Source organism: Falco rusticolus, chromosome 3, assembly GCF_015220075.1.
Source record: "Falco rusticolus isolate bFalRus1 chromosome 3, bFalRus1.pri, whole genome shotgun sequence".
Lineage (NCBI taxonomy): Eukaryota > Metazoa > Chordata > Aves > Falconiformes > Falconidae > Falco > Falco rusticolus.
In genome coordinates, this window is record NC_051189.1 from 8879724 (window position 1) to 8894166 (window position 14443).

General features: G+C 37.4%; 1 protein-coding gene across 7 annotated transcripts in view; it reads left to right on the forward strand.

Annotated features, from left to right (window-relative positions):
- CDH18 (cadherin 18) overlaps positions 1 to 14443 on the forward strand; it is a 378826-nt gene that overhangs the window by 154182 nt on the left and 210201 nt on the right. For 6 of the 7 annotated variants that reach the window (XM_037381369.1, XM_037381368.1, XM_037381373.1 and 3 more), the window contains one exon: positions 13194 to 13284. The exons of the other annotated variant lie outside the window; for it this stretch is intronic. The gene's annotated coding sequence lies outside the window, so the exon portion shown is untranslated. The remainder of the gene's footprint in view (positions 1 to 13193; positions 13285 to 14443) is intronic. 7 annotated transcript variants of the gene reach the window in all.

Here is a 14443-nt window from a genome sequence, read left to right on the forward strand (position 1 = left end):
ATCTTGCATCTAGGTTGGAATAATTTACCATGCAGCAGTACAGGCTTGGTGCCAGCAGGACCGAAAGCATCTTTGCAGAAAAGGCTGTGGGTGGATCCTGGTAAAGAAAGCCATGCAAAGAAAGCCAACTTCATTCAGCAGTGTATTAGCAAGAAAGTAGCCAGGATGTTGAGGGGAGTAATTTTCTCCCTCTGTTTAAGCACTTGTGAGACTCTATATGCAGCATTGTGACCAGTTTGAGCACCCCTTGGCAGGAAAGACATTGATGTACTGGACTGGATCCAAGGAGGAGCTACTGAGATGGTCAAGGGATTAGAGTACATGATATATGAGAAGAGGTTTAGAGAGCTGGGTTAGTTTAGCCCTAAGGTAAAGAGCAGGGAGGTCTTCCTACTGTCTTCAGCTGCTTGGTGAGATGGTACAGAGAAGATGGAGATGGATTCTTAGTGCTGCATGACAATAAAGCAAAATGCAATGGGCACAAGCTGAAGCATGAGGAATTTTGGTCAGAAAAAAATAAATGTAATGAAAGCAGTCAAATACTGGCACAGGTTTCCCAGGGCGGTATGGAATCTGCAACTTGTAGGTATGCTAAACTTGACTGGACAAGTCCTGGAATAGCCTGGTCTCTTGGACCTTGTTTTGGTCCCATCCAGCCTAAGTAATTCTACAGTTCTGTAATCACTGCTTAAAATAGGTTAGGTGATTTGAAAGGGAGTGGGGGTGGTGGGGGTGGCATGGGTATAAAATAAATATTTACAGTACTTAACTTTTAGTCTTAAAGTTTTCTTTATTGCTTGAATGTATAGCTTTGTTGTGTTTCTGGGCAACTAGATAAATAGTCTGAAAGGCATCATTGCCAGTTTATTTCTGGCAGAAATTATGAAAGGCATATGGGAAAGCGCTTGTTAAGAGCTCCTGAGTTTTCCCTTCTGACTTCCAGAAATGTGCTGTATTTAAGTGTTATGGATAAGCATTGCAGATGCTTCTGACTTTATCTGAATTGAACTCCACTGTCAAAAAAATTGAGATTTGTTCATTATTTATGATGAGTCCACAAATAAATGGAAGCAAGACCAATCACACAGTGCTGGGTTTGTGAGCACTTTTTGGTTTTTCACACAGTTGCTAAAAGATCAGTAGAGCTTTTTGTATGACAAACATTTTTGTTACATAAGAACATCGTTCAGTGAAAACCGTTTTCATTAAAAGAATTCATGCCTTTATTGGAAGTAGAGCCATGACCTTAATATCACTTTGTCATTTCACTGCACTATTTAAACAGAAAGAAAAACCCCACAAAAACATCCCTGATTAGCCTGAAAGCGAGCCTGCAATAACCATTCTTAGTCATTAATATTTCTAGGGGTAAAGCATATTCTGCTCCTAGTAGAAATACCTGAATATCTGAAGATATAAATAAACTCCCAGTGGTAATTAAGACTGACTTGGATTTTAAAGGTGGTGTTGAGTTTTTTGGTAGTTTTGTTTTGTTATTTAAATCCATTGAACTGAGAAAAGTACTCTCATCTGGACAAAATATTCCAGTGCTGTTAATTTGCCAACAGTTCTGGGCTCTAAGGAAATACATAAATACAAACCAGAGATTTATATCACTGTGAAGAGCAAAATGCTTAACTGTAAGTTTTGTGAACATCTCTAACTGTAGTGGCTGTACTGTACTTAGTCACCAGCCTTTCACAGTTATGCAAATTAAGCTTCTTTTCTTTTAATGTGCCAGAAGTACATGAGCAATGATACGTACTTACAATTTGTCAGTAAAAGTGTACAAAAATTATTTATGCCAATTAAAAGAAGTATTTGTAGAAATTCATTGGTAATTCTAGGCACTGAAGTACCGGAGACATAAATTTTTATGTGTTGCTAACTGCAACATCAACAGCATCCTTAGAAACCTTAGGGAGCTTGGCTGTCAAAACTGTCAAAATTATAGGCAGGGCCATTTGATAGCTGTGATGGTGTTTTCTACCTAGAGATGGACTGAAAGAGGTGACCCTTATGTGACATTCATTGTAAAATTTTGCTGCAGGACAGAGGAAGAGACTGTAGCTATAATTTTACTTCCCATTAGCTGTCAGTTGGAAATCTGTTGGGAAGATATCCTATTCACAGATTTCTTCATAAAAGAGCCTAAAATTACATATTTGAGCGTATTCAGTTGACAGTTACATGAAAGTAATGACACAATGGAGAGGAAATAAATACTTTAAAGCCCATTAAACTTAGTTAGTTCCACGCGTGAATGGAATTTTCCTTAGAACATGCCCTCCGTGGGATGAATATAATTTAAAGGTAGGTGAAACAAGAAATAGTCTTGTAATTACACATATTAAAGGACTACTCTTAACATTAAGCAGCATGTGATAATTATTTTTTACTCTTCTGTATTCTGCAATTTTCAGTTTGCACTATTTTGCTTAATGCATTTGCAAGTGAATTACTTTCAGACATGACAGTCAGGGTGTGGTGTACCTGAGAATGCTCTAATAACTTCTTATAGAGTGGTTAGATCACAAATACTCAACCTGATTGATTGACTCAACTACTTAGTTAAGACTGAGGGAGGGGGAGAGTGAGTTGATTGTTGGGAAGATTTTGATCTTGGCAGGTGATTTGCAGGTTGTGCTAAGTCCCTTACAGCCTATGTGAACCTGTAGCCTCTCCAATTTTTGCAAGAAGAGTGTGAAATTCCTTTGCTGAGCAATTTCAGTCACAGATGCAAAAATCCAACTGTAGGAAGCAGGACAATTGTCTTTTGAGTTAAACAGTTAGATGGGTGTCTGGCTCTGACATGGGTGTAAGCTGGGGGAAAGGAATGGTTTTCTGGATCAGACAGAATTACATTTCCAGTGGAAACAGAGAATGCCTTTAGAATCTGCCCAGTGTAGGAAATTCAGATGAAAGTTTCTTTATCCTGTAGAGCTACAAGGCTAAACCCTGCCACTTGACATAGAATATATGATGAGTTTCAGTGATCCTTATGGAAAGACCCACCCTGTGAGAGAAGCTGGATCAAACTCTGTATGTTTCATTTTGTTCAGGCTTGCGGGTAAACCGTTGGTAGAGTTTAAAGACTCTGAAGAGATGAGAGTTCCTGCCTGTAACTTACCAATCAACAAAACAGTTGTGAATTCTTTTTGCTTTTTTTTTTTTTTTTTTTTTTTTTAACAATGTACATTAATTATTAGGGGCACCTATGTAGATATTTCTCTTCTAAGCACTACAAAAGTTGCAACTGGAAAATTAATTATTTTCTTTTTTTGTATACTTTTCCCAGCACATCTCGTTACTGGCTTTTCAGGTCTTTGGTCAACATTTTGTCCCTTCTTCTTGGTCATAAAATATCTATGTCATCACTTAAGACCGTTATTCAAGAAACATCTTAACAAAAGCAGTATGCTCATGTGCTCTTTCTGCTTTAGAACATAGACTGGGAGGGAGGATAGGTTGATTTCCAAGGGTGCAGATTCAAACTGAAGTCCCGTCTGCATCCCAGTTGCAACTCCATGTTCGGCTAAAAAGAAAACACATTGTCACACTTCCTCCTTCCAACTTGCATCTGTTTAAATATGAACAGGATGTCCCACAAAGAAAAGGGAAGTGATACAGTGAATATCTGAGGATTCTCTTCTGTTCTTTGAAATAGCAGTTCCCTAATACTTAAATGAGAGCTTCTCCATTTTCACGTCAGCAGGGTTAGAATACTAGCAGTCATTGAAGAACACCATGTCAAGTCACTAAACCATCTTGCCTTTGCTGATCCTTACTTTTTGTGATTTTAGGACCACATGGAAAACACTGAACAGTGAATGGAAATTACAGTTTGATGGAAAAATGGCCAACAATATAAAAACCCAATAAACTAAAAATGAAAGTAGCACTCAGAGAACTTGACCTCTTTAATGAATAACTATGTTTAGTTAACTATCCCAGTTAACTACCTTTGCCAGGTAACTATCCTTGCAGATCTTCTTTTCTAGTAAACAGGCTAACACTTTTTTAGCTTTTGCTTATGAAATGTTATTCAGTGATTATCTAGAGTAATCTTTAGTAATATAATCTTTAAGTTTTTCAGAGCTTGTCCCCTAATTTTTCAAGCCTAAATTAGTATGAATAGTTCTTTCTTTCTGCATTGCAGTCTTTGTGTGTGGCATTTGAATATAAGACTTTCAAGATTTTAGGTATACAATTTGTGGATTTACACAAAGCAGTTCTTTGAGGACTTCAGACAGTTGAAGAATCATTTTTTAAAAAGATTTTTTTCCTGCTATATAGACAAAAGTGATCATATTTCATTTCTGGGTTTCAGATCAACACTTCCATAGAAAATATTTCTCTCAAAAAAACAATTGTGCCTTTAGAATTGGAAGAAGTTTAGAAAGCCACCTTTGACTGTGTGTATTAGTAAGTCTTTGCTCACCTTTTTCTGAATTCTTTGAAATAAATCAGATCTTGTTTTAAGGAAAGTAGAGATTAAGGTAAAAACACAATCTATACGGTCTTGTCAAATCTCTGGTGCCATTTAAACAAGTCATCTTATGAATACCTTATTCAGGCTATGTTTTTTTATTATTTGCAAATTGTTTTTAAATTACTCTTAGATTAGTGTTGGATATGAGGAAATCTAAGCATATTTTGGTGTGAATCCTTAAATTTTTATAACTTTTACCTGAAAATGGTATGTGTTATTCTGTTGGTAATAATTTGCTTATTTATATAGATTGTATCCCTTTAGTACCAACTTACGTCTCAGTCTTTTATGGATATCATGTTCGTAGCTCTTTGAAGTGGGAGGGGGCTATTGTAGGTGGAAAACAACCCAAAGCTGGAAAAAAGACCCCCAAAGGTCAGGGGAAAAAAAACCACAAAAGTTGCTGAGGTGGGAAGGAAACAGAAATTTTCCAGAGTTGAGGATAGTATCTCTAATTTGAGACACCCATTTTATTTATTTCTCCACCCCTATTCAAATTTTACTCAAAATTATGGGAGGAAGAAGGAAGCAGAAAGACTTTCTAGTTTGTCATGAGAGAGCGAAGTTCTCTTAAGAGAAGCGCAGGAGTGTTTATGGCTAAATCCTTACGCATTTTTTGAGTGTCTCCTGATACTTCTCCGGCAACTGCTGTGTGTGTAACACCTACAAGTCAAACCAGGGGTTTAGTTTTTGAAATACAGACTTGAGAAGCTATAGTTTGACATAAAATCTTGGCAAAATGTTTCCAGGGTGTTAAGGCTCCTCCAATAAGTGGCCTCGGCATCTTTGAACACGCCAGTTTAAACACTGTCTACCTACATCTATTGACCTTTTCTGAGTCTAATGAAAAAATGAGTAATCACTGCATCAATGAACATGATGTACACAGGAGAGAACAAAAAGAAAAAAACCCCAAGTTTTTCTAGTAATTAAAATTCAGGGGATGTCTTGCCACCTTCCACTAGTCCAAAGGCAAAACACACTTGCCAGACTTTGCCCTTACACTTAGAAGGCCATAGAATATAAATCTTCCAACTCAATTTCCCTCTCTAACAAAACCAAAGTACTTTCCTGGAGATAGTTTTCCAGTTGGGGATTTATTAGTAAAAAAAAAAAAAAAAAAAAAAAAGTGACTGATATATTAGATGGGGTTTTGAAAGAAGCTTCATTTACGAATAGATGTTTTCTTGCATCTAAATTGTCTTCATCTCTAGCATTCAAAGCTTTTGTTGTATCTTTCTTTATTATTATTTTTTCTCCTACATTTTTTCCATTTTAATTGTCTTGGATATTTCTTGGTATGCAGGAGAATCTCAGATTTTTCAGAAGAATTGTAAAGTTCAAACTGCTTGTTTGTGCTGAACATTCCATCAAAGGAAGAGTATCTTTCCTGGCTCAGCAAATATCCCCATGAAGTGACTAGATTGACTTTAAAATAGGAGACCTTTTTAAAGCCATTATGCTTAACTGTGTTCCCTGATAATTTTGTCTGCAGTAGAGACTTGCACCTTTGCAAAGATTATTTTTGGAAAGGTAGCATTTGGCACCTCAGGTGTATTTGTCAACACAAAATATTTTGGCAAGTTATTCCATAATGGCACAGAGTTAGCACATCCTTGTCAATATAAGAGGAAAAAGTAGAATGGAACAACAAAATATTTCTGTAAAAATTGATTCACCTGCTTTTTTTTAAATCTTCAGAAGTTTTTGCAGAGAGGAATTTTAATTTGCATCTTAACATTTTAAAACATGGCCTTCTTTTCATGGTGTTGATTACCCATCACTTCTGGATGTTTTATTAAAACTTTGTTCAGAACAACAGTGTTAAGGTCAAGCTCCTGGGTTGCGTGCATTTGCAAGTCCCTCATAACCTTACATGATAGCTAGGTGTCACTTTGTTTTTAGATCTGCCCCACTTCTGCCATTCTTTGGGGTTATTCAGCTCTTACGTTTGGGCTTGTGTACACCCAGGAAGCTGAGAGAAGGGGAGGAATGAAAAGGATTTAGCTATATTTTCCATATACATGGTGACCCTGGAGCAAGAGGAAAATAGGTTCTGGGTGGTGGTTTTGAGTTAACATGTCTCAGTGACACTGTAAGCAGAGTCATTCCTTGCTCAGAATAGTGATAGAAGGCACAGTACATCCCTAAACCTTGTTGGCAGCAGACCTTTTTAGAGTATATATTGAAGTCTTTCAGACATGGTGATTCTCTTTTTTTCCCCCTCTAGGATTTCAAAATTATTGATGAAAGATGCTTTCTGAGGAATATGAATGGGAAAATGTTTTTATCCACTTATTAATCTGCAGCACTAGCTTCTACCCCAAATTAAATACAGGAATGAATTGGTTTTATTTGGAAAAAATAAGTAGGAATCAGTATCAGAAAAATCCTTTTCCCATGCAAATAGAAGATTAGCAAAGATACTTAAATATGGATTTTCTGAAGTAGTATAATGTGCTATAAAACACATTACTGAAATACAGTTATAGGCAAGACAAAAATACAGAAAAAATCCCGTATTGTTAATTATAGTTATTTGTAAATTGTATTAGTTATTTTCTTACATTATTGTATGATAGACATTCATATTGCAAGAAAATAAATAATTTTTTGAAAAGTTTTAATGCTTTTTGTGCTTTCACCACTTGCAAAAGCAGGGCGGGTCAGACAATCATAAACTTACCTGTTGGGATTGCTTCAGGATGTAACCTTGTTCAGTTATCTTTGTGCTTGAAATGGGTTCCATTTCAAGTGAAGATCTATGTTTTCCCTTTGAGTCTTCAATTTAGATGTGTTCAGAACCAAACAAAATATTTATATATATATATAGGAAACAAAAACTTCAAATTTATAAAGGCTGCAACAATCATTTGTGTTTAGTGTGTGGATCTGATGATAGTAAATCTTGCTGTGAAAACACACTGAATAATTCCTAGGGAAGCACATTACAGCTTTGAAAAAATCTTTACATCCTGAAAGGAACAGGCCAATATCCTTGAATCACATAACAGTAGATATCCCAACAAACAGTAGTTTGTGCTTGGTCCAATTACTGTAAAGTTGTATACTTGCATTCTATTATATACTATAAAACATTCAAACATCAAACCTTAATGCAAAATCTGTCACGGTTATACTCCTACAAAGCTAGAGACTTAGAGACTTCAAGTGTGTACTTGAAAATCTTACTGTATCCCAGACATCCCTCAAGGACACCGGGAGTCACCAGGAGATGGTCCTGCTTCCATGGGCCTTGCAGTAGCATCTTGCCATGTCAGTCCTCCACTGCAGCCCCAGAGAGGCTGGGGCAGGTTTGGGTCTGGCATTCTTGTTAGGCTGTTCCAGGATCCAGTTTATAGATTTTAGTCATGCTTAGGTAAGGAATACTTTATTATCCAGTTATCCCTAACCAAACCCAATGAAAGCAAAGTAAAGATAAAATTAAAGTATGAGCACTTGTCTATAGCATTCAAAATGGACCACACAGTTTAAAATATTTTTAGGTTAAATAGATGAAGTGAAAGACATTGCAGTTAACCTTGCTGCAACATGCCTTATGTCAAATTATCTGTTCTTTCCTCATCGAGTTGACTTATATCCATGTTGTCAAGATGGCAGTCAGGGCTGTACTCTTTCTGCTTGCCTTAAACCTCAAATTACACTTGCTCAGAAGCTTTTGTAAGATAATTGACAAAGCACTCTTGGTGGTCTCTTACATTTCATCATATAAGGTCTTTCATTAGATGTTAACATTCTGTAGCAACCTGTACTTTACTATTGCATGTGACAAAAAGATCTCTGCAGGGTAACTGAATGATAACTGCTAACATTTGACTGAGATGTATAGCATGCTGAGATCACCCATTTATATTTTTTCCCCCTACCTAGACATAATGTGGAAGTATACTAAAAAGAACACAGGAAACAGCAAGCAAGTGTTCATGATACATGAAAATTTGTAAAAAAGTTGTTAAAGAAATTACCGGTTTCTTGTCTTTATTGCTTAAGACAACTTATGCCCAAACAGTATTAGGATGTTTAATTCTGAAGAATTTGTTTAGAATTGTTTAGAAGTTCCCTAACATGATTCTCCTTCTTAGGATGTTTAATTCTGAAGAATTTGTTTAGAATTGTTTAGAAGTTCCCTAACATGATTCTCCTTCACCAAGGGTGTCTTCCTTACTCCAGACTTTGCCATTGTCCTAAGGGGCCTGTGATTCCTGAAGGCTTTTTTTTTTTTTCCAATAACGGTTGAGGTGAAAAAGGCATTGAGTACCTCAAGTCATAACACCTAATCAGAAACATGTTTGGCTTAATCCATTTGGTAGACAGTTTTCGTAGACCTTTGCCTGAATTCATGTCAGGGTGTTATAGATCAGAGTTTTTCTAGGTCCTCTGGATTTTATATCCGTGGAGCTGGGAGTCTGCCTATACCAGGTGTTTATGCCTCAGTGTCACAGCAGGAGGCACCAAGGTACCAGTGAATTTAGGATTCCTGAGCTTTTTTATGTGGAATGCAAACACAGCCTGGAGGTTGTAGGGCACTTTCCCTGGATCCACTGTTTTTTTTCCTGGATCCAACAGTTTAGAAATACTGATGTCCTACGGAAGCTAGTTCATATTACTGAGCTAATTTTGTTTGCTCTGTTTTTGTGGTGACTAAACACTGCTGAACAGAGTTAAGTAGCTAAGTGGCTTATCAGCTGATTTATTTTCCCTACTTCTTGAACTTTACTGATTATATGTTGTGGCATAAGTAGTTAATGTTGACTACATGTAAACCTCAGTTATGAGTTTCTAAAACCTGTTACGTATTTGTTCAGTAAATAGATTCCCTGAAATTATATATATTTATCCTTTTATACTTTAAATGTGTATTATTTCTCCTTAGCCAGTGTAGGGAGAAAAGCTGTAGCACTAAAAGCATGATTTCGTTCTGCTCCTGCACATGGAATCCATTTGCTCAGTGGGATTCTAGCTAAGTATAGAAACAAGAACAGTACACTGAGGAATGCATGCACCTAACAGAGACCAGAAAGCCTCCAACCTTAAGCTTTGCTAATGGCAAATGATCTTGGTGATCTTACTTTGCTGCATCTCAGGCAAGAATTAGAGAAAAGGGGAAAACCTGCCTTGCTCACTTCAAACTTATTTGATAATAGCTGTCCTATTATTTTAAATTGCTATCTGTGTGTTCTATTTGCTTGAAGACATAGAAGGCAGTGCTGAACTTCTTGTCTTAATCTGCCAGGAGCTTTTCTGTTGACACAGCTGGGATATAAGTTAAAACATAACTGGTTGCTCTGATCAGTAATGTGTAGCAGTTTACAAATAGTAGCACTGTTTGTGCAATGAGCTTTAGTCTGTTTTTGCTGTAAGCCTGCTGCAATTACTGGAGCCACACAAGGGATGAATCCTCACACAGTTAAAGTAAAGGCTTTGAATACACACTCTCCGTTTTGTCTAATGCTTGGTCAAAAGGTGTACCAAATTGTTTAGGATACTTTTTTTTTTCTTAAAAATTTTTTTTTTCCTTTAGTCACAAGTGAAAAGAATAACCACATACAGTGTTTGTTCCTCGTTGGTAATAATAACTACTGTACAGTGGCAGAGGCGACTTTAGAAATTTTTAAAATAATCATTTCAGAACCAGCATTTCCACACTTTAAATTGATTCCCAGAAGTTGTTTCCTAAAGGTTTTCTCTGTCAGTCACTGTCAGGACCGATGAATATATAAGTAGCCGTTCTTTAGCAAGTACACAAAACACTTCTGTTAATTGAAATGTATTCTTTTTCACTCTGCCCATGTTTTATAAGTTTACTCTGCCCATGTTTTATAAGTATTTTAGATTTCCAGAGGATCATCTAGGGTCATTCTGTTGGCAGAAGTTATCATTATGTGTGTTGTTATTGGATTTGTGATGCTATGCTGTAGTTTTCTACAGAGCAATTGGGAAAATACCAATAATGTTACAAAGCAGATGGTTAGTTCATACTACATATATTCTTCATTAAGAACTACCTGAATGGTAACATTATGAAAGACATCTCTAGGAATCCAGAGCATTCAGCAGCTTCCAAGAAATACTATACATGGATAGTTTGAAATAAAGTAATTGGTTTCTGAAGTCATTTAACAAGCTTTTTATTTCTGCCTGAGAATAAAATCAACACTGGTAAAGCAAGCCATATCTGGAGTCTAAATTCCTAGTCTTAATTATAATAATATCAATAAAACTTTTACACAATAAAGAAAGGATGTAGGATGAGGAAGGCAATGTTGAGGACTGATAGGAATAAGCAAAGTTAATGGGTTGGTATGATAAATAGACACACTGTGTTTGGGCTTATAACAGTGTCTACTAGAAATTGTGAGAATTATTTTCTTCTTAGAAAGGACAGATAAATGCCAGACACCACCACCACCACCACCACCACCCCAAAAAATACATGCAGGAATTACCCTAATATTTATAAATAGAATTACAAACTCGTATCTCTTGCTGACTCTGTGAGTAGCTGCATTTTCCTGCATTTGATTTAAATGGCTGTAGTTGCAGTAAGTGGTGGAATGTGTCATGCTTTATTTTGCTAGATCTCAAGAATGTAAATGAGTTCTTTATATATATTTTTCCCAATTATTAGTCAGTTTTAAAGAAATAAATTTCCAAATGCACTTTATACTATATTGTAATGAGCTACTGAAGGAAGAGCAGGTTACGTAGTTTAAAAATGATTTAAAAATATTACTTCAGGCCCTTTTAATGCAAAAGATACATGAGACTGTTTGGAACATAGGAGGTAGCAGATATGTAGGGGGCTGAGGTCCGGCCATTACAGATTGAGTGTTAAAAGCCTGTTAAAAAATCGGGTAGATTGTTCAGCCCACTCTTTTGGTCATTTAGTTCTAAAAAGCAAGCAGAGAATAACAAAATGCTGAGTAGGGCATTTTCAGATTGCGCTACTACAATTTAGTGTTCAGCCAGTTTGTCTTGTGCTCCTAACTCCATTGAACTTACCTAACGTCTTACTGCTCCAGGTGCTACTGAGCTCCTTGGTAACTTTTTATTCATTTCCCGATCAGTTCCTCAGCTAACCGTTTCCTTACGCTAAGCAGTTGCTTCCACAACAATCACACTGAACAGTCAACAAGACTTCTTGAAGCCCGTCATTTTTCTGTAGAAAGTTTTATTCAGTAAGGTCAAAACTCAGTTTGTTAAATATGTAAGTATAAGCAAGTTCACTACTTCAGTTGCTGTAACAGTATTGCCTCAAACTATAGGTTTTGGGAGGTTTAGAAACCTTTACTACAAAATTTGCATAGCAATACATCAGTTGTGTTCTGGTTCCTCTAGAACCTCATTGGGATATCAGCAACGAAACAAGTCTGTACAATATTGATCCCACCTATAATTTCAAGGAAAAATTACAGGACTAAAAATAAGAACAGCATTAGTAAACTGTTTTGTGCTGGTTTGAAAACAATGTCTTATTTCTGTGCATGCCTGTGGTTTTTGTCTTGTGATTATACTGCAATCCAGAAAGGAGAAAAACATTTTCTTACTTGTTAAGACCTATGAAAAAACTTTATTTTATTACAAATTGACAAATGTAATCATTTTCCTTTTCTATTCATCATTAGATAAATGTTCACTGGTGCAGTTGGTTTTGTGGGATGCCATGAAGAACTAATAAGAAGCAACAACTTTTTCCTTTCTACAAGATACTCCGTTGTAACCCTTTGAAAAGGGATAGAGGAAATAAAAAGCTGTAGGAGAAATTTATGGTTGATTTTTTTTAATAGAAAATAAAATCTGGTTAGCTTTGAATTCTTTAGTAAATAATTATGGAGTTTTGACATTCTTTATGTCTAGAAAAAGGAGTTTGGAATTACTCTTTTCTAATTAATGCATATGTTGGAATGCTGCAAAAGCACTGGGACTGTAGGGCTTGGTATGCTGACAGCATGGTACTTCAGACTATAAGTTTCTAATTTTATTGTTGAGATTTTTTTCTCTTTATTATCCTGTTTTGCAGAGTAATCAGTTCTGAGTATTGTCTCCAGCTTCGTATGTAATCATTCCAATATTCTTAAAAATGCATTATTAACATATTTAAAAAATATTTTTCAATGAATAGCATTTAATATACAAGTTTAACTTATGCAACCTTTTAACCTCACCTTGCATATTTCCATACTGTACTTTTTCCATTAAAAAAATGTAAATGCATCCTGTATTTAAGAGTTGACATGAAATCATTTGGATTGAACCAGCACAAGAAAGTAAGGGAAGAATCTGAGATAGGGAACTGTTCAGGCAGGTATTGCTTGTTGTTTCTGTGGAAGAAAGGGGTCTCATAGCAGCTCTCACTTCTGCTTTCCCTGTGTTCTAATGGCAAAACCAGTTGGTAGCACCATGGCCTTGCTTTGCCTCTTCTGCTTTTCTGTTGGTGGTTTGCAGTCACCTTCCCCTTTAGAGCTCTCCATGGGTTCTGAAAAAGAGGACTGAAAAGTGGTTTGCCCTTTCTATTCCTTGATCTTTCTTCCCAGATCTCTTCTGCAAAGTTTGCAGTGGTAATATTTTATTTTTTATGGATTAGCCTTTGGACCCGGTGCAGTGGAACCACCACACCATTGTCCTGGTTTGCGCCCTCCCAACATTGTGTTCTGACTCCAACTCTGTTTTCATTCTGCAGGACTTGAGCATACAGAGAAACCCCTAGCAAGAGCAGCTGTCCTGGCAGGTGTCGTTCTGGAGATGCTAAAGATGAAATTAATTTGAAAGAGGTGAGGAAGGGAGATTAATTAAGCACTTGATAAAGTACTCTGTCTATAGAAAAGAAACATTATTTTTTGTTACAGGAGCTCTTACCTCTAACCAGAGGTTTCCTGTGGTGCAAGAGTAGAATAACACAAATTTTTGAAAATATTGCTCCCCAAGAAAAACAAAAAGGTATTTTCTTGATAAAATTTTCATTGTAGCATTGGTAAATTTTCTTTTTTTTTTTTTTTCTGTGAAAATAAAGAAAAATCTTTGGAAAGCAGGTTGGTGGCTAAGGTACTTGGAATGCATTGGATATTAGAAAAACCTGTCTCACGTTCTGCTACAGCTGCCTTGCAGTACTTCTGTGGGTTGGTTGCCGTCATGGGAAGTCTGGGGGTGAGGCGGCTGCAAGAAGGGAACAGCTCAGCTCACTGACACAGGTTTCCATTTCTGCGCTGGCTGGGTATTGCCACAGGACAGCTGGGGCAGGGTGTACGCGCAGGGGTGTATGACAAACTTAGCGTTTTGGTACAGCGTGCATGCTCACACCTGACAACGCCGCAGCGCCCCTGCTCATGGCCATGGCCAGCACCGCCGGCTGGGGGGAGAGGCCATTCCGTGCGGTGGTGGCCGTGCCCCAGGACGCTGGGGCAGCCCTGCTCCCCTGCAGGCCTCACCCCGGGCTCTCAGTGCTGAGTCAGCAGCCCCCTCCTTCGTGGGGGTTAGCAGGGGCCTTGCTGATCCCGTCACATCCAGCCAGTCACTTTGGCTTTTTCCGCAGCTAAACCCACGGCGCTGTTACCAGCTGGCTTGCCACTACCTTTTAGTCTCCTGCCCCAAAGGTTGTGAAGTTGGTGGCAGGTCATCTGTGCTTCTCTCCTGCACGCACCTACACTAGTACAGCGGGCAATGTTGTTCAGACCTCATTTTATCGAAATGCTGCTTTCAAGTTTGTTTTACCCCATGACATTCAGCATGCCTTGTTTTTCTGTTTGTAAGATGGAGATAATGGCTTCTTTCATTCAAAGAATGTTTCTCTTCAAAAATACATTTTTTAACGCATTTTCACCTGTGCAGTACAGGGGCTGTCTCCTGGTGGTGTGTGAAGAGTGGCTGTGCATAGCACAACAGGGCTCTTAGGGTAGTCTTTCAGCATCACCACCCACTGCTGTGAATAGACAG